Genomic DNA, 20,197 nt, shown 5'->3' with positions numbered 1-20,197 from the left:
TTACATTGAAAGCATGGTTTTCAAATTAGAGATTCAATACAATGATTGTTGAATGGGTTTACTTTACACAAGTTGGTTGATTTCGTACTGGTAGGCCGAACTATTTCTTACTGGTCACCAAGCCGGCACCAATATATTTCACTTGAAAAACTGGCCTGTTTTTCCGTGTACCAGTCATTACAGTTTGGGCAGTTTTGGCCCCTTTTTTTTTTTTTGCAATTCAGACCAGTACAAACTCAAGTGTTTTCTCCTTTCTTGCTTGACTCTTCACCTTTTCTGTGTTTTCTCGGCCGTTTACTTCAGTGTTTTCTCCTTCTGTTTTCTAGGGCCCGTTTAAGGTTCTCTTTCTTTTTAATTTTTTGTAAAAGGGCAGTGTAATTGCAAGTGGTTGGTGTGTGCCCACTGCAATGGCAGCTAGTACCATCTTTCTAGCCTGCATATTCGTGGAACTCAAATCTCATTAAGTTGATCGTTAGGAGCAAAGTTTGGCGCATGCTTGCCGATGACCTCCCCCACTGAAACAAGAGTGGGTTTTTACCAACTTAAAAATATTCGATTTTGGGGTATGGGTTTGTCTTTTCTCTTTTTACTTTTTATTTTTTTAATATTTAAGTTAAAAACATTATGCAGTGCTGACTGTTGTGAATATTTTTAATTAGATTGATTATAAATTTTTTTATTAGGAAAATTCTTAGTTTACATTTTACTAGCAATGTAAGATTTACATTATAAATTAATCAAATAAATGTGTACAACATTATACATATTTGTCTAGTCTATATTGTAAGATTTACTACTATATTTATTTTACTTATCAAAAAAAAAAAAAAAATGTAAGATTTACTTCCATGTAAATTTATAATTACCTTTTTTTAATTATTAGTTTGATTGTAATGTTGTGAAAATATCACTACTTTTCTTTTTTTATTATCTTATAAGTAGATGGGTATATTTTTATAATTATTGGGCTAACATTATTGTAAGAGAAAGTTTTGGATCCTAAACCCAAAAGGTAAATGGATTAAGACCTAAAGAGCCCAATACAATGAATTTGTAGAGTGGGCTAAAAATTAGGTTTCAATGAACTATACAACGCTCACAATGAATTGAAGACAGTAGGAAAGCCAAGAAAAACAAGTTTTATGCAAAGAAAGTCTTCCTCGGCTTAGTCCAAGGAAAGTAGTTCTTGATTATATTACTTTTAGACTTGAGTACAATTTCAGTTCTCAGTGCTACAGTGTTTTCTTTTCAATTCTCAGATGCCTCTCTACAATGGGATTTTCCTTCCTTATATTACTCTTCTTCGCTCCATCTCAGCCATCCACGTGTTGATTAGATGGCTAGCTTTTATCTTTGTCACATTAGCACCTTCCTGAAATTTTTAGAGGTAGTTGTAAGGTTGAATATCATTGTTTAGGTATTACCTTCACATTAATGTGGCCAGAGAGTTAGCTACAGAGCATTCAATGTGGTGGCAGCAGCTTTCACTTAGATATTTCTTACTTTCCTATTGCCTTATCCATTCCTGATGCTTATCCTTACCAGTAGAACTATCTAGGACGTTGCTCTTAATAGTAGGTCCACCCTTTTGACTTTTGCTCCGTCAAGCCGAGGTGGCATTTGTCGTTAGATCTCCTTCCTGAACCCTCATGACTAGACCCTTTTCTTCGTTCACTAATGTGCACTTTCACGGTGACGTTTACCTGTCTTTGGACTATTAAGTGTCCTCGGCCCAATATACACTTCTGGGCCTGTCATCCTTACAATTATAATTTTAAATTCTTAACAAAAAAAAAAAAAAAAAGGGTTTAATTAAAGAACAAATACATATGTCCATTTGGGAATAGTATATCTAGTTTTTTGTTGAAAATTATTGCTGAAGGTGTACTAAAGTATACTTGTATCTTAAAAAAAATTGAAAAAACCAGGTTTTAAAAAGTTGTATATAAAAACTAAAAGTTAAAAGCTAACAGCTGAAGTTGATGCCAAACAGATTCTTAGTAAATCTAGTAGCTTGTAGGACATTTAGTAAATCCGTCATTCTAATATGAGTAATATCCATTAGTCATGACAAGTAATGGAGGTGCCATGTTGATATAATGAATTTGCCACTTGTTCCACCAAGAGTTATCTGTGATAGTCCATATATAGTCGTGAAGATTGATTAAAAAAGAAAAATTTCTAAGTCTTTCTTTCAACATTTAATTTCTGAGGTCACACTTCTAATAAAATCATTCAATTATATTACCATTTCACTTGTAATAATCGGGAACAAATTGAGTGAGCCAGATTCTAAAATTCCAGGCATATCAAGAGTTAACAAAGCCTATTTATGAACATCTCTTTTTCAATAAAAAAAAAGAAAAAAAAATCGCGTGATTCAAAAAGCAAACATACTTATCCTATTGAACAATTTCTTCGACATGGAGGTCAGACTACTTAAGATAAATGATCCTCTCTCTCTCTCTCTCCCCCTTCAAATTAGTTGCTAAGCACTAGTTATAGATTAATAACTAAGTGATAATAAGCATTGACATCCTCAACTGTAAAGTGTAAACCGTTAAAAATCAAAATCCCCACTCCTTTTACCTTTTTCCCAACGGTAAGTAGACATATCCTTGAGTGCCTTGGGAACGCTGATAGTTTTTCAAGAATAATTTTCTTTATTAAACTTAGTACAGTACTCTAAATCTTAATATGTATTTTTACACACTTTTTCATTTATATATATTTTTATATATTTTTAAATATATATTTTCAGTTTTTAAATGCATATATCAAACACCTCCTAGGTCTCTTTTAGAAAATATCTTACAAATTCAACTTCACGTTTCAATCCTCCATATAGATTAAAAGTAAAAGTTTTAAGGTGCGATCGATGACAAGTAACGAGGATCATCATCCAGTGGCTCCATTCAGCAAAACCGATCTTCAAAGTCGTAATACTGATCATGACAAGTTGACAACATACACGTTAGACCATAAGTGTAAGTTTAGGGAAGATTAATTAAATGTGTCCTCCGATTAAGTTAACTGACCTTATCAACAACAACAACAAGAACTTCTAAAAGAATAAATTAGATCTTTTAAGTTCAAAAAAGTTCAATCCGACCAATTTTTTGAACCTAGAAGAATAAATAGAACCAAAGAGGATGCACGCAACAACATCGCACCTTGATACTAGAAACTTTTATCAATTCAATAGAGCATGATATTGAGGTTTTAATTAATATATGTACCGTAATCCTAACAATATTCACCAATCAAAAACAAAGAAAACAGGGTCTCTTACCTTTTTGCCACCAGGAAGCCTGAATACCCTGTTTCCATATCCAATCTTATCTTCAATGGTCTAGTCCTCGTCAAGTACGTATATTTTAAATCTGATCGGACCGTCCCTGAGTATTCTGATGCAGAGAATCATTAGCTTCGAGGGTCAACCAGTCAAACTCTACATTTCAATTTGCAAGAAGAAAAAAGAAAAAGACATCAGTCAAGAACACGAAAAGTTATCCAACAAAGGAAATCTTCGTGATGGCCATTAAGGTAAATCTGGAGATGTAGCTGTTGGACATTACGGGGTATGGAAGTTTGGGTCCATATGTCAAGAAGGAAAGTGTCACAACTCACAACGAGAATAGCTTTTTGGAGGAACGGTGCTATGCGTATGCGGAGAGCCAAAACTAGCTTCTGAATTCTGATGTATGATCGAGGTGGTGGAGTGTTCCAGAGAAGCTTCCACCTGCTCGACAAAATGGTTGCGGCGATGGCCTTTTCGGTTGGAAGGAAAGAAAGAAAGGCCGTCGCCACAAGCATTTTGTCGAGCGGGTGAGATAAATCATAAAATGGAAAAGGAGAAAGGCCATTTGGAGAAGAGGGTCAGGTAGATTGCTCATCAACACGTACGCGCCGCAACAATTTTAGGGTTTGCTGGAGCTAATAATGAAGTTAGAGATGGAGGTTTTCTTTCCTTTTATAGTGTTTGCTGTAGCTGAAGGTCTAGACTTCTAGGTTTAAAGTTCAGACTTATTGGTGGGAAAGTTAGATAAATGTAAAAGGTAAAGTTTTTTTTTTTTTTTTTTTTCTTTTTTTTCGCAGTGACGGTCATCATTAGAATGATTATGGCACTTGAATGAATTTTTCTTTTTGGATAGGTTATTTAGCCTAGCCTCCCTCATACGCTCATTTTAGTACCATGATTAATAACTTATTTTAAGAAGGTTTTAATATTACTTTTATAGAAAAAAACTATTCAAAATATTATATGTTTTTTTTTTTTTTTTTCTTATAAAAGTTTTCATAAAATAGTTCCCTAAAAAATGCTTTTAGGGTATTCGTTGACTTTTCCTTTTAAGCTATATTGTCCGTTATAAAAAAAAAAATGTCCAAAAGTTTCTCTGAAGTCTGGCAAGGGCTCCCAAACCCTAGCCGCTCAGTAGAAGGTCGTGCCTCACCCTAGGGTATAGGCTATTCAGTTTTTTCGCGTTTGCTTGGTTCTCAATTACGTAGTGACATATCGTCTTTCCTATCGTTTGTCCTTTACTTTCCCTAAGCTTAGTCAGTCAAAATGGAAGATCTATCCGTAATATGGAAAAAACTTTCTTTGTCAGAGGAGGAAGGGAACGAGTACAGTGGCAAATCACCAGAAATACTAGGCGGAAAAGTCATTGCTGCCAAGTTTTAGACACGATGAGTCCTTAATATGGAGGCCGTTGCTCGAACCTTCAAACAGCTATGGTCTACGAAGAAGGGTTTTGAAGTTAAAGACATGGGCAACCATGTTGTTCTCTTTGTGTTCTCTGAAAAAACTGATGCAGACAAGGTTCTGCTAGGCGAGCCTTGGAGTTATGATAAATATCTAGTGTCTTTGTGCAGGTTAGAGAAGAATGGTGCTGTTAAAGACCTTGTGTTCAACAAAACGGTCTTCTGGGTGCAGCTACATGACATACCAGTCTGTGATATGACGCCGGAGGTAGCAGCGGAGATTGGTAGGGTCTATGGGGAGGTTGTACCGGGCATCCGTGATTGGGGTAATCAAGATGGTAGTACATTCATGAGGATTAGGGTCCAGGTTGATACTTCAAAACCCTTATGCCGCTGCCGGAAACTTCGCAGAGAGGATGGGGAGATTGGTTGGATATGTTTCAAGTATGAAAGGTTGCCGATCTTATGCTATTGGTGTGGAAGACTATCTCACAGCGACAAGGACTGCAAATTATGGATTAGGAGTAATGGAACTCTGACGGAGAACGATAGACAATTTGGTGCGTGGCTCCGCGCTCCTCTCTTCAATACGAGAAAATGTTCAGCTATTCGGGTGGGGGGTGATGTTGAAGATAACAACGCTGATACAGAAGGGGAGGATGACGGAGATAATGGTGGAGTTGCAGGGAGTCAAAGTGTGATCGGCAACAGATTTGAGCACGCCGGAAACCGCTATTAGAGGAAGGAGAGCCGTGAACAGGTAGTTTCTAGAAAGGAAACTGTCGATGATCCAGATTCCGTGATCTCAGGGGCTGAAGTTAATGCAGGGCGGATTTCTCGGGTAGTAATGGATTTTGAGGATACGTTACACGGTTTAGACGCCGACATTTCAAAATTTGATAACGTTAAAGTGGACTCTGAGTCTAATGCTTCTGCCACTACCATGGGCCTTGGAAAGGCCCAAAATCAATTAATTCCGCAGGGACCAGTGGGCTTGGCTACAAACGGTGAAGTAGATATGGTTCAAATAAATAGCCCACATGCAAGTGAAAACAAGCCTCGTGGTTGGAAGAGACTAGTCATTGAAAGGGCCCATGCTGGTTTCCAAAACACCACCATGCAGAGTACGCCATTACAGAGAAAACTCCAGGTTCGTGACGAAGAAGATGACAATGAAGTTGGAGTGATGGGGAAAAAGTTCTGTGCCATGGACACCATTTTTGACCAAATGGCAGAGGCTGCAGGACAGCCCCGTCGAGAGCCATGAGTTGCCTAGCCTGGAATTGCCGTGGGCTTGGGAACCCACTGGCAGAGGACGAGCTTGTAGAAATTATTCGAGCTCAAGATCCCATGATGGTTTTCTTGTCAGAAACATGGTCTGGAAGAAAACAGCTAGAAAAGATTCGGTGCAAGATCAAATATGCTGGTGTATTTACCGTTCCTAGTCAAGGTAGGGGCGGAGGTTTGGCTCTCCTATGGAAGTCGGAAGTGACGGTGTGGGTGGATAGTTTCTCAAAATTTCATATAGATGCTGTGGTGAACGGAATGACAGCGGAGGCATGGCGTTTTACCGGTTTCTATGGTGAACCGAATACAAACTACAGGGAGGAAGCTTGGAGTATGCTACGGATGTTGCAATCCAAACCGCACTTGCCATGGTGTTGTATGGGAGACTTTAACGAGATACTCAGGACGGAAGAGAAGAGAGGAGGCAGAATTAGAGCGCATGACCAGATGCAAGCTTTCCGGGATGTGTTAGACGATTGTGGTTTGGTGGATCTTGGTTTCTCTGGACCTGAGTTTACGTGGCATAGCCGAAGATATGGTCACGTAATATGGGAACGGTTAGACAGGGGAGTAGCCAACTATGATTGGTTAGCAAAATTCCCAGCAGCTTCAGTTCGCCATCTCCATTGTTTTTCATCAGATCATTGACCCATAAAGCTGGTTCTTGATCCCAACAGCGAATCACAACATTGGTTCCGGCGTCCTTTCCGTTTTGAAGAGATGTGGCTGGCAGATAGGGGTTGCAATGACATTGTCTTAAGAGCTTGGGAAGTTCAACAAGATGGGAGTCCCATGTTTAAAGTATCCAAGAAGCTCAGGAAATGTAAAAAAATGCTCAAGTCATGGAGCAAAGATCACTTTGGCAGTGTTAAGAGACAAATAGCCAAGACGAAGGAGTTGCTATGGAAAGCGGAAGAGGAAGCAGCCAAAGGTGGAAATTATGGGAATGTGACCCATCTTAGAAAGGAACTTAATATCTTGCTGGACAAAGAGAGCAGAATGTGGAGGCAGAGAGCTAGAGTACAGTGGGTGGCAAAGGGAGATAAAAACACCAAATATTTTTATGGAGTGGCCACCCAAAGGAAAAGAAGAAACTTCATTAAAGGTATAAAAGATTCTGAAGGAACTTGGCAGTATGATGAAGGTGTTGTATCGGGCATTTTTGTGGAGTTTTTTACTAGATTGTTCACTCAATCACACCCCCATGATCTTGACCGTGTCCTTGAAGGAGTGAAAAGGGTTGTCACAGAGGAAATGAACGTGGAGTTGGTGAAGCCGTACACTATGATAGAAATTGATACTGCCATTAAGCAAATGGCTCCTTTAAAAGCCCCAGGGCCAGATGGAATGCCTCCTCTTTTTTACCAATCCTTTTGGCATCATATTGGTCCAGAGGTGTCCGAAGCTGTTCTTTCTTGTCTAAACTCTGGTAATCTCCTTAAATCTATTAATCATACTTTCATTACTCTTATTCCAAAAGTGAGTAATCCTGAAAGTGTCTCAGAATTTAGACCTATCAGTTTGTGCAATGTGCTTTATAAGATTATCAGCAAAGTTATTGCTAATCGCCTAAAACCTTTGTTAAATTCTATAGTCTCTGAAGCCCAAAGTGCATTTATAGCTGATAGACTTATCACAGATAATATTTTAATTGCTTTTGAGTCATTGCATCATATGAAAACCTCTAGCTCGGGCAAGGAAGGTTTTATGGCCTTGAAGCTCGATATGAGTAAGGCATATGACAGAGTGGAGTGGAGTTTTCTTGAAAAAATCATGTTGAAGATGGGGTTCCAAGATTCCTGGGTGGCTTTGATCATGCAATGTGTTTCCACTGTGACCTATTCCATACTCTTAAATGGTGAACCAAAAGGATTCATCCGACCTTCTAGAGGGTTGAGGCAGGGTGATCCTCTGTCCCCTTTTCTCTTCTTGTTTTGTGCGGAGGGACTAAATGCTCTTCTCAACAAAGCAGCTGACAATGGGGAAATTAGGGGTTTATCTTTATGCCGTCAGGGCCCTAAGATTACTCACCTCTTTTTTGCAGATGATTGCCTCCTTTTTTGCAGGGCTAATAGAACTGAGTGTCATAAAATTCAACAATTACTTGATTGGTATGAGGGTGCATCGGGCCAATTGGTGAACAAGACAAAAACCACTCTCTTCTTTAGTCGCAACACACCGGAGGAGATTCAACATGACATTCAGGTCTTGCTAGGGGTGTCGGCTATCAAACATTATGAAAAATATCTGGGTTTGCCATCATTTGTGGGTAGACAAAAAAGAGCATGTTTCAATCAAATTAAAGAGCGGATTTGGGCAAAAATGCAAGGTTGGAAGGAAAAGTTACTTTCTCAAGCTGGGAAGGAGGTCATGATCAAGGCGGTGATTCAATCTATTCCCACATACTCGATGAGTGTATTTCGGCTACCTTTGGGTTTAATAAAAGATATTGAGGCGATGATCCGCAAATTTTGGTGGGGCAGCCAAGATAACAAAAGAAGAATTCAGTGGGTGAAGTGGGATACTCTTTGTTCTCCCAAGTCTCTAGGAGGCATGGGATTCCGGGATCTTCGACAGTTTAATGATGACCTCCTCGGAAAACAAGTGTGGAGACTCCTGCATGAGAAAGATACGCTGCTGTATAAGGTGTTCAAACCGAAATATTTCCCATCTGGCAACATTCTGGAAGCAGACTTTAACCAGCGAAGCTCTTTTGCATGGAAAAGTATTTTACATGCAAGAGAGGTCATTGGCAAGGGTGCACGGTGGAGAGTAGGAGATGGGTCATCCATAAACATTTGGAATCATAGGTGGCTGGATTTTACAGGGGGAGGCAAGATTGTATCTCCCAAGTTTAATCTGTCTCTGTCCACAGTCAAGGATCTTTTCATCCCTGGTACTAAAGCATGGAATAAGGAGCTTATTGAGCATAATTTCTTACCATGGGAAGCTGAGCGTATTCAAAGTATCCCGGTGAGTCATTTTCCAATGGATGACTTGCTAATTTGGCCACTCACCACTGATGGGAATTATTCGGTTAAAAGCGCATACCAGTTGTTATCTTCGGAAAGCAGGGCTGCTCTGCCTAGTTCATCTGAAGCAGAGGGTTGTAAGCTTTTTTGGAATAGAATTTGGAAGTTGCAAGTACCCAACAAAGTGAAGCATTTTTTGTGGAGAGCTTCAAGGGAGTCTTTGCCCACCAAGCTGAACCTGTTTTCACGACATGTTTTATCGGACAAAATCTGTAATCTTTGTAAAGTACACCCTGAAGACACCATTCACTGTTTATGGCTGTGTGATGGAGTCAAAGGCATTTGGCTTTCGGACCGTGGTTTTAGCTCCCTACGGCCCAAAGTTTTCAGAACCTTTGGTGAGCTTGTCGAATTCGTGATGGCAGAGACAAGTCCAAACATTGCTGCTCTGTTTTCAATGGTTGCATGGTGTATTTGGGTTCAACGTAATAAATTGAGAGAGAAGCAGCCGGTTTGGGGAGTAGGGGAAACGGTGCAACGGGCATGGGAGCTTCTGCAGGAATTCCGAGACATTCATGTCAGGCCATCTCAGACCTCCGTTCAGTGCTTGAGACGGAAATGGAAGCCGCCGGGTCTAGGAGCTTACAAGCTCAACTTCGACGGTGCTATCTTTGAAGATTCTTCGCGTGCGGGACTGGGAGTGGCAGTGAGGGATGTGGAAGGCATGATTATCGCTGCACTGAGCCAAATCATTCCACTTCCTAGTTCTGTGGACTTGGTCGAAGCCTTGGCTGCTCGAAGAGCTCTTCTCTTTGCCCAGGAGCTTTGTCTTGGTCACGTGGAAGTGGAGGGAGACTCTTTGAAGGTCATTACAGCTATTAATAATCCTCAACCAAATAGGACACAGTGGGGCCATGTTATTGAAGATATTAAAAAAGCTAGCTCCTGATTCCCATCTTGTAGTTTCTGTCATGTATATAGAGGGGGCAATAATTTAGCCCACTCCCTTGCTAAGAGAGCAGTTTTATCTGCTGATACAGATGTGTGGATAGAAGAACTTCCACAAGATTTAATTCATGTATTTCAGGCTGATTTACTTCAATAAAATTGACTTACCTGTTTCTAAAAAAAAAAGCTATACTGTCCGTTTAATGATGATTTATTCTCTATCACTATGCCCAAGACATTAATTGATTTTTTTTATAGGTGAGTTTGAACTTCAAATCTTTTATTCCTCATAGGATTTGATTGAATTAAATGACCATATACCACTGTAAGTTTTTTTTTTTTTTAAAAATTTCCCCTCTCCCCGTGTGTATGTTAAAAATACTTAGGATTCTAAAAAAGAAAAAAAAAAGTTTAAATCTCTTATTTAATATTGACCAAAGATTTTAATAAAGGGTAAATTACAAATTACATTCCTAAATTTTGAGAGTATTTGGATTTTATACCTTGAAGTTTTAAAATTTGGATTTTACATTTTAAAGTCTTGCAAAATGCAAAAAACTCTTCATTTTACACATTTTGACCAAAAAAACCCCATATCAATGGGTGTAAAAATGTGCATAAATGCACAATTGCTATAGTAACAGTGCATATATGCACGGTTACTGTAACATTTGCATTTATTATTTTATTAATTTTTTCTCTCTCTTGTCTTTGGTTGCTTTTTGTTTTTCTCATTTTTCTCTCTCTCATCTTTGCTTCTTTTTCCTTCTCTCTTCTCCTACTGGCTCTAACCCTCGCCAATCTCTTAGCTCCTATGGCGGCTCTGACTGGGAGCACCATGTCACTCACTCGACTTGATGCCGCTCCGACTCCAGCCTCACCGTCCTCGTCATTGGTGCCACTGGCTTCATTGGAACCCACGTCTCCATGGCCATGAAGCGACGAGGTGACGGGGTTTTGGGTCTCGACAACTTCAATGGGTCTTGAATGGGTTTGTTCACCGATTGGGGCGGGTGATGATGGTGGCTGGGTGTTCAAATTGAGTGGGTTTTGGCTTGAATGGGTCTGTTCGCTGATCAGGATGGATAGTGGATCCATCCCTCACTCTCTTTGACTTTTACTGCCGATGGTTTTCCTTTGTTTCTAGTGGGTTTTGAAATTTTGATAAATGGGTTTTTGGATCTTTAGATTTGGGTAGGTTGATGATGGTTATTGGATTTTTGTTGTGTGGCTTGATGATTTTCCTTTGTTTCTAGTGGGTTTTTGGATCTTTGGATTTGGGTAGGTTGATGATGGTGATGATGGTGATTGGATCTTTGGATTTTTGTTGTGTGGCTTGATGATGGTGATTGTGTGGGTTGATGATGGATCTTTGGATTTGGGTTTTTGGAGGCTGGTTGATGGTGGCTCGATTGAATGGGTATGTGAATTTCATTGATGGTAGCTTGGTTGAATGGGATGGTGGCTGTGTGGGTTGTGTTGGGTCTGTGAGAGAGGTGACAGTGGGAAAAAATTGAATATTTTATTGAATAAATGTGTATAATAGAGAAATTGATGTGAGAGTTTTGTAAAAATAGGTATGCAAAATAAAAAAAAAAAGGCAAGTTTCTTTCTTTTTTTTTTTTTTTTTTTTTTGGCAAAATGGACAGATTTTTTGCATCAACTGATGTGGGTGCTTTTATTGATGGGAAAGTTAGATAAATGTAAAAGGTAAAGTCACTTTTTTTTTTCTTCGCAATGATGGTCATCATTAGAATGATTATGGCACTTGAATGATTATGGACAGGAATGAATTTTTATTTTTGGATAGGTTATTTAGCCTAGCCTCCGCTCATATGATCATATTAGTAACATTGTTAATAACCTATTTTAAGAAAGCTTTAATATCACTTTTATAGAAAAAAATTCAAAATATTATTATTATTATTTTTTACTCCTTATGAAAGTTTTCATAAAATAGTTTCTTAAAAAAATGCTTTTAGGGTATTCGTTGACTTTTCTTTTCAAGCTATACCATCCGTTTAATGATGATTTATTCTCTATCACCATGCCCAAGACATCAATTGATTTTTTCTATAGGTGAGTTTGAACTTCAAATCTTTTATTCCTCATAGGACTTGATTGAATTAAATGACCATACACCACTGTAAGTTTCTTTAAAAAACTTCTCCCATCTCCCCGTGTGTGTGTGTTAAAAATACTTAGTATCCTAAAAAATAAAAAAGTTTAAATCTCTTATTTAATATTGATCAAAGATTTTAATAAAGGGTAAATTACAAATTACATTCCTAAATTTTGAGAGTATTTGGATTTTACACCTTGAAATTTTAAATTTTGGATTTTATCTTCTAAAGTTTGGGGGCGTTTGGATTTTACATCCTAGCGTTTCAAAATTTAGATTTTACCTCCAACCACCTCCAAACTTTAGGGGTTAAAATCTAAATTCTAAAACATCACTGTGTAAAATCCAAATACCTGCAAACTTTAGGGGGGTAAAATCTAAATTTTAAAACTTCAAGTGTAAAATCCAAACACCCCCAAATTTTGGGGTATAATTTACAATTTACCCTTTAGTAAATTCTCATTTGGAGCTCAGCAAATTAGTTTTAACCTACAAAAAAAGTACAAAAAAGAAAAAAGAAAACCCATAGTTTTATTATTGAAACACGTTAAATCCTTGTCTTTTAAATGGGACGTTTTAAACTTAAGACTTTCATAGATATCAATTACATGTGTGAGGGTGGGATTTGTTTGGGTTTTTAAAGGCACATTTATGTTTGGGGTTTATTTATTTATTTGATAGGAAAAGTTTGGGGGTTTAAATTTAAATTATCCAATTATAAAATAAGGTTTAATGTGTCCTTACCATAGAATTATGGTGTTCTTTTTTTATAAAAATAAAAATTAAAAAAAGAGTTATTACAAAAAAAATTAAAAAATTGATTTGAAAATGAATTTGAATAATATCATTTCAAAATGCTCTGATGTATTAGTCTATTAGTTTATAAATTTTATGTAAGTTAGATTTACAATGTCTCTAATATCACTATTAAAAAAAAAATTAAGTCTTGGGTGTGGCTTAAAAACGAGTTACATGTTTTTTATTTTTTATTTTGGTTGTTGTTGTTGGTAAATTTGATTAATTACCCTTGAAGTTAGGGCAAGTATCAAGGAGGTCCAAAAGATTTCAAAATTGACCACTTTAGTCCCTAAAGACAACTTTGTCCCTAAACACCGTTAGCCCTCTGTTAGCTTCTCTCTTCCCGGTAACTCTCTTCCTTCGTCATGAATGTCCTTGATGGCAGTCCATCAAATAGGAAAGTCACTTAATTTTGGTGGAAACAAAGTTCTTTAGAGGAATCCCATGATCAACTAATCATCTAAGGGCATGTTTGGTAGACTGTAATAATCTCTATAATGTAATAGTTATTCCTATGGTTTAGTTATTCTTTAGTTTGATTATGTTTTTATTATAAGGAATAATCATTCCTTATGAATAGCTATTCTTCAAAATGAGAAATAACTATTCCTCTTTAAGAGGTTGTAGTAGCTATTCCTTAGTAAGTGTAATAATTTCAAAACTTAATATATTTCCAAGTAAATAAACTTTCCATATATATCTAACAATTATAAAAATAAAAAAATCATAAAAAAATAACACATATCTATCTTAAATTTAAAAATAACAAATTTTAAGGAGATATAATTGTATGAGTAAGAAATTTCCTAATATAAATGTTAAGTTTCATTCTAATATTATAACTCACAACCAAACTAATGAATATGTTTAGTTATTACATTACAACACATTCTATTCCCAGTAATAAAGATTACAATTCTTGTTGTAATCTCCATTCAGTGTACCAAACGTACCCTAAGAGTTCAAGTCACTATCAGAAGTCCTTAATGTATTGTATTGTTTGGGCAATACCATTGGTGCTTCATAATAATAATAAAAAAAAAAAAAAAAAAAAAAACCATTGGTGCATCAAAATAAATGCAGACTTTATATTGTTAAGGAACCACAACTAGTATAGCTAAGTCAGCCACACCGTAGGACTAGGACTAGATAAATCTCACCTTTGTCCCTCTCGTACTTCTTCTCTCATCAGTTCACTTCATCCCCCTCCTCTCTCTCTCTCTCTCTCTCTCTCTCTCTCTCTCTCTCTCTCTCTCTCTCTCTCTCTCTCTCTCTCATCTTAGATATTTTCTCTCTTCAATTCACTCATCCCTCTATCTCTCTAACCTTAGATCTGCCACAACCACCACCTCAGCAACAAAACCCAAATCCAAAAAACCCAGCAACCACCCCCACTACAAATCTACCCATATAAGAAATCTATCACCGCCATTGGCCACGAAACCTAGCCAAATCCACAGCAACAAAACTCAAATCCTTCAACAAAAATCAAATCCAAAAAACCTATAGTAAACCCACGACTTTATTAGAATCCATTACAACCATTGCAAATCCAACCCACATTGAAACCCGTCACCATCGAAAAACCCACAACAAACCAAAACCCAGCATCGACAACCCACAACCACGGCCCAAAACCATTAAACCCACAAACTACTACTGTGAAAAGAAGAAAGAGACAGTGAAAATGTGAGCAGAGAAAGGAGAGTGGGTTGGGTTGGGTTTGTGAGAGAGAGAGAGAGAGAGATGAGAGGGAGAAGAGAGGTTTGACTTCTAAGGGAGAGAGAGAGAGAGAGAGAGAGAGAGAGAGAGAGAGAGAGGTTTGAGAGAGTAAAATGAGCAACGAAGGGTAATGAAATTAGGATTAAATTGTCTTTAGGACTAACGTGGTCAATTTTGAAATGTCATGGACCTGGTTGGCATTATGATAATGCCTTAAAATGTATACTTGTTATATATTTATGTGGGTGTTATCTCCTTATTACTATGGTTAATTTGTATAATCAAGCCATTAATTTGCATTAGTTCCTATTATTTATCTTTACATAATTTCTTGAATAAGATGTCATTCATTGCGTGTAATTCTCTACTTTTATGAAATCATGTGAAAAAGATGAGTTTACAAGAGTCTGTGAAAGAATATAGGCCAAATTAGAATTAAAGAGAAGCTAAAGGAACATTTTTAAATGTCTAAGGAGGTGCAGCTAGAGTACTTGGGTCATCTACTATGTTTGGAATCTTTAAATAAGGAAAGAAATCAAAGAGGTAGAATCTGAAAACGAAAAATCAGATTTAAGCACTGATCAGTATTTTGGGCTTATCTCTCTCCTCAAAAATCTAATTGACACATGGCTAGATGGGTTGGAACCGTAACTTAAATATCTACAACTTTATAGTTTGAGTTTTTTGAAATTCTCAATTTTTGAAAGCTGAAATTAACTCAAAATCTACTGCTGTAAATTTGGATGAAAATTAAAATAGTAAAAGTTTTATTTTCTTTGGACACTTTGACATTAGGGTTTTGAAGGGAGGCTAGGTAGAACGAATTTGGCAGAGAAAACCTTGTATTTTACTTTCTTTAATGGCAACCTAAACTCTTTGTTAGGGTTAGGGGTTATGTTTCTTCTATACATTATGAATATTCAATGTGATTCTTTCTAAGATTTTATCAACAACATATTTGATTGTTCAATTAGATTTCTTTTAATGTATTAGTTCTTCCATACTTTCAATAAGTTTAATCATATTTTTCTTATTTTTTAGATAAATTTCTAATAGTTTCAAATTGAAATCAGATTTTAAAGTGAATGGGTTTTTTTCTGAAAACTTTTCTAACTGCATTATTAATATAAGTTATCATGCTTTCTTGAATTGTCTCAGTTCGATCGAATCATAAGTATTTAATTGTATACGAACAATCAATTATGAAATATATAATTTCTTAGATCACAAAGAATTTCATATCGATATAGGGAAACACCCTAATGCCCTAGTATTTACATTATTGACTTAAATAAGTTATCACTGTTATTCTTGTTTACAATTACCAGGAAAAAATTATTCTTCATCTTTATCAAAAGTTTTTATTTTTATTTTTTTAAATACATTTTCTTTGAATTTACCTCACTCCTTGTGGTTTGACCTTGGTACTCCGAGAATTATATTATTACGATTTCCTACACTTGGGAGTGAGCAAGCACATTAGCCCAAATCTCAGGGGGTGTGAATGGAATTTACCTTTTTTTTTTTTGAGAAACAGAGTTACATGTTAAAGTAGACAACTAGTAAAGATGTAGTTGTGTTTTAAGGCATTAATTAAACATTTAATTAGTCATTCTTCTCCATAAAAAGAGAAATGAGAAAAAAATGCATTGCGTATTCTACTAAATGACATCTTTACTATTGGATCTACAATATAGGTAAATTACGCAGTCACATAAGCCCCAAGTGGAAAAACGTCCCCAAATTTTAACTAGTAGGATTATTTATTTCATTGTAATAGTATAAATTAATCCCAAATTTTAGCCAATAAATAAAATAATAATTTTATCAAATGAAATACATGAAAAAAAGGAAAAGAAATGCTACGTCGACAATATTTTTACCACAAATCCTAAGTAGCAAGTTGTTATTAATTTTTGTTGGTGGAAAAAAAGTATTTTTTGTGGTGAGTTCAAATTAGAATCAAACATCTTAATACCAATGATTTGTTATAAAAATGTTGTGGATGTAGCATACCCAAATACAAATTCCACAACATTTTTCACAATATTTGAGTTATCAAATTTTTAGTAATTCTCATCTAGGTCCACCACTATAATCATGTTTTTACTTGTTACTATCAATTTGCCACATTAACAAGCGTGAAAGGTTTTGTCAAATCTTTTGTGCCTATAGACTTTTTTCAAAATAAAAAATAAAAAAATTTGCATGGGTTGTAAGATCTGCTCTAAATCTCAGACTCTTTTTCTTTTGTATGTGATAGTTTTAGAGTGTTAGACTCATTATCTCCCACACTATATGCTTCTCATTCAAATAGAGCATTGAAAAATGAATAATTTATTTACTTTTTTCAAATGTGTTAGGAACTCGGTGGGTCTTAATGGGAACAAATAAGAATTGTAGGAGAATTGACTTAATTTGAGGTAGTCATCTCTATAAAAAAAGAAAGGGATTAAGAGAGAAAGATGCACTAATGCACTAAGAAATTTGTTTATTCTTCCATGATGAAAATGTGATTACAAATAGGTATTCATAGAATCATAAAACTATTTTATTGACCCACATAGCCTTATCCTAATAGTCCTATTATTCCCCATGTGTATTGATAATTCTAACATGTGTTAAATGTGATTAGCATGCTTGGAATTGTAACTAACTAACCAACTAACTAAATGCAATATTACAACAATTATTATCTATATACCTATAGAGGTTCCTAACATTTCCCTCCACTTCAAAACACTTTGATCACAAGGTGTTGTTGTGACATGACACCTTCATTAGGGGAAACTGGCCACTAACTCGATAAGCCAAAGCATCTTGATCATTGATTACACGAACAACTCCAAAGCAATTAATCACAGCCATGACATAGGAACATAACGCAACAATCATATTGAACTTAACCTTCAGCAATATAGAACTCAATTTCTTATTAAAATTGTGATAATCTTGGCTATTGTTAGGAATGCTATAAGCATATGGATAATAATTATTATAGATTTAATTAGTTAGTTAGTTACAATTCCAAGCATGTTAATCACATTTAGCATATGTTGGAATTATTAATGTACATGGGAAATAATAAGACCATTAGGATAAGGTTATGTGGGCCAATAGAATAGTTTTATAGTTCTATAAATACTTACTTATAATCACATTTTCATCATTGAAGAATAAACCAACTCATTACTTAGTGCATCTCTCTCTCTCTCTCTCTCTCTCTCTCTCTCAATATTTTTCTATGTAGGGTGACTACCTCGAATTAAGTCAATTTTCCTAAAATTTCCATCAATCCCCCTATAATTCCTATCCATCCCCATTAGGAACCACGGTGTTCCTAACAAGTGGTATCAAAACCGTTCATCCTAAAGCCATGGTTGAAACTAAATCTACAATACTTCTAGACGAAGCTATTTCCAACTTTCAAGAAGTTTAGAAACAACTTAGTATTATTTTTGAAGAAATTATCTGATGTAGAAACAAGAAGACAACAACCCTTGGTCCAATGAGAATCATATATCAAGCAATGCTCTAGCCATAACTTTTTCAAATTCAATCAAGGTTAATTTTCCTAGGTTCTAGGGTGAAGAACATGCTGCTTTGCGGTTTATAAAGCAAACTAATACCTCAACCATTACAAGACCCCAAATCATGAAAAGCTTCCAATGACCTATTTTCACATGGATGCTGAAGCATTAGTGTGGTTTGAAGTTGATGAAGATATTGAGTTATTTGCTAGTTGGGATGCCTTTGTTCAAGCACTACAAGTCAAATTTGGATCTATTGAAGGCTACTATTAAAAAATTACCTGTTCTTGTGAGTAATCCAGTGCTCATTGGAGTTAGACAAACTCATGTTTCACCAAATGGGTCTGTTCATGTAATCAAGAATGAAAACATAAACGTACCACACATTCACGTTGGGGCCAAATCTCGTTGCTTAGTGACTATCACAAAGCCATGGAACTAGATGTTGTTTTTCTTGGTGATAGTTGGCAATAAATGATGGATTCCATAGCTATTAGGAACCTGGTGGTTCCTAATGGGGTGGATAGGAATTACAGGAGACTTGATGGAATTGTAGGGAAATTGACTTAATTCGAGGTAGTTATCTTCCATAGAGAGAGAGAGAGAGAGAGAGAGAGAGAGAGAGAGAGAGAGAGAGAGAGAGAGAGAGAGAGAGAGAGATGCACTAATCAATGAGTTGGTTTATTTTTCAATGATGGAAATGTGATTACAAGTAGGTATTTATAGAACCATAAAGCTATTCTATTGGCCCACGTGACCTTATCTTAATGGTTCTATTATTCCCCATGTGCATTAATAATTCCAACATGTTCTAAATGTGAATAAATGTTTGGAATTGTAACTAACTAACTAAATCTACAACAATTATTATCCATATGCTTATAGCATTCCTAACATTTCCCTCCCCATGAAAACACCCTGCCCACAAAGTGTTGTTGTGAAATTACACTTCATGAGGGGAAACTGGCCCCCAAACCAATACTCCAAAGACATCATGATCACCCTACTCACTCTTGATAAGCGTAATTGGACAACCATCAATCACCCTTCGTCTTCTACGTTGTTTTGAACTTGGATGGGTAGGTGACATATGCGGGCCTAAAATTTCTCTTTGCTTGTCAACGCTAGCATTCTCTAACACAAAGGACTTTTTTACAAATGGATCAAGATCACTCTTTGCTATGCCCTTCACTTTATAGTGTGAGACCAACGGATCTAACAAGTCCAAATCATCTCCAATAGGAAAATATTCAATGTCTTCATTGATGGGATCATAAACTCCTTGATGTTGGAAAGCAAATATTGCTTTCTTGAACCATTCTTCATAAGATGGAGGGAAAGAAACAGAGTTGTACTTCTAGTGCTTAAATACCCAAGTTGGATGATTGACCCCAGGTTCACATCCGTAGGCTCTAATACCTTTATTGCTCAACCATATCTCCTTAAGTCCAACTAATATAGCTTGTGCACGTCCAATGAAACTATCAATAGTGTAACTCCCTAATTGGTTGTGAGCATGCTTTGTCTTGCTATAAGTGTGATCACCTAAACAGTCAACATTGATTGGTAGAACTTCCACAAGAGCTGGCAATGTCTTGCAATTTAACAGCAGTACCTTATAACCATTCAGGGTCTCTTCCAAGAGCTGATCATCTTGGCTTCGAGTGGCATCAACCACCACAACTTCATCAACCTTTGCAAGATGTTGATTAGCCACATATTCACTGTTGCTTTCAAAATCAAAGGCATTTTTCGTTGATTCAAGAATTTGTAACTTGTCACTTGTACCTTCAAGAAGCTGTAACTCTTCTTCGGACATGTTTTCAAGATCTTTTTGTAATTTCAAAAGTTCTTCTTTCATGGCCTTTTTTAGATTCAGCCAAGCCCTTGACCTTCTCTAAAATAGCATTGTGAGATTCGTACAAAGCCTTGACATCTTCTAAAATTTTGTTCACCATTTGTCGTAATTCTTTCTAAAATTCTCTTCGGTCACATTCATTCATCTCAAGATCGATGGCTCTGATACCACTTGTTAGGAATCCAATGGTTCTTAATGGAGATGAATAGGAATTGTAGGGGAATTGATATAATTCAAGGTAGCCACCATCCATAGA

The sequence above is a fragment of the Quercus robur genome, chromosome 8 (assembly GCF_932294415.1).
Source record: "Quercus robur chromosome 8, dhQueRobu3.1, whole genome shotgun sequence".
In the NCBI taxonomy this organism is placed as follows: domain Eukaryota; kingdom Viridiplantae; phylum Streptophyta; class Magnoliopsida; order Fagales; family Fagaceae; genus Quercus; species Quercus robur.
The sequence above is the reverse complement of the archived record's forward strand: the minus strand, read 5'-3'. Positions refer to the sequence as shown.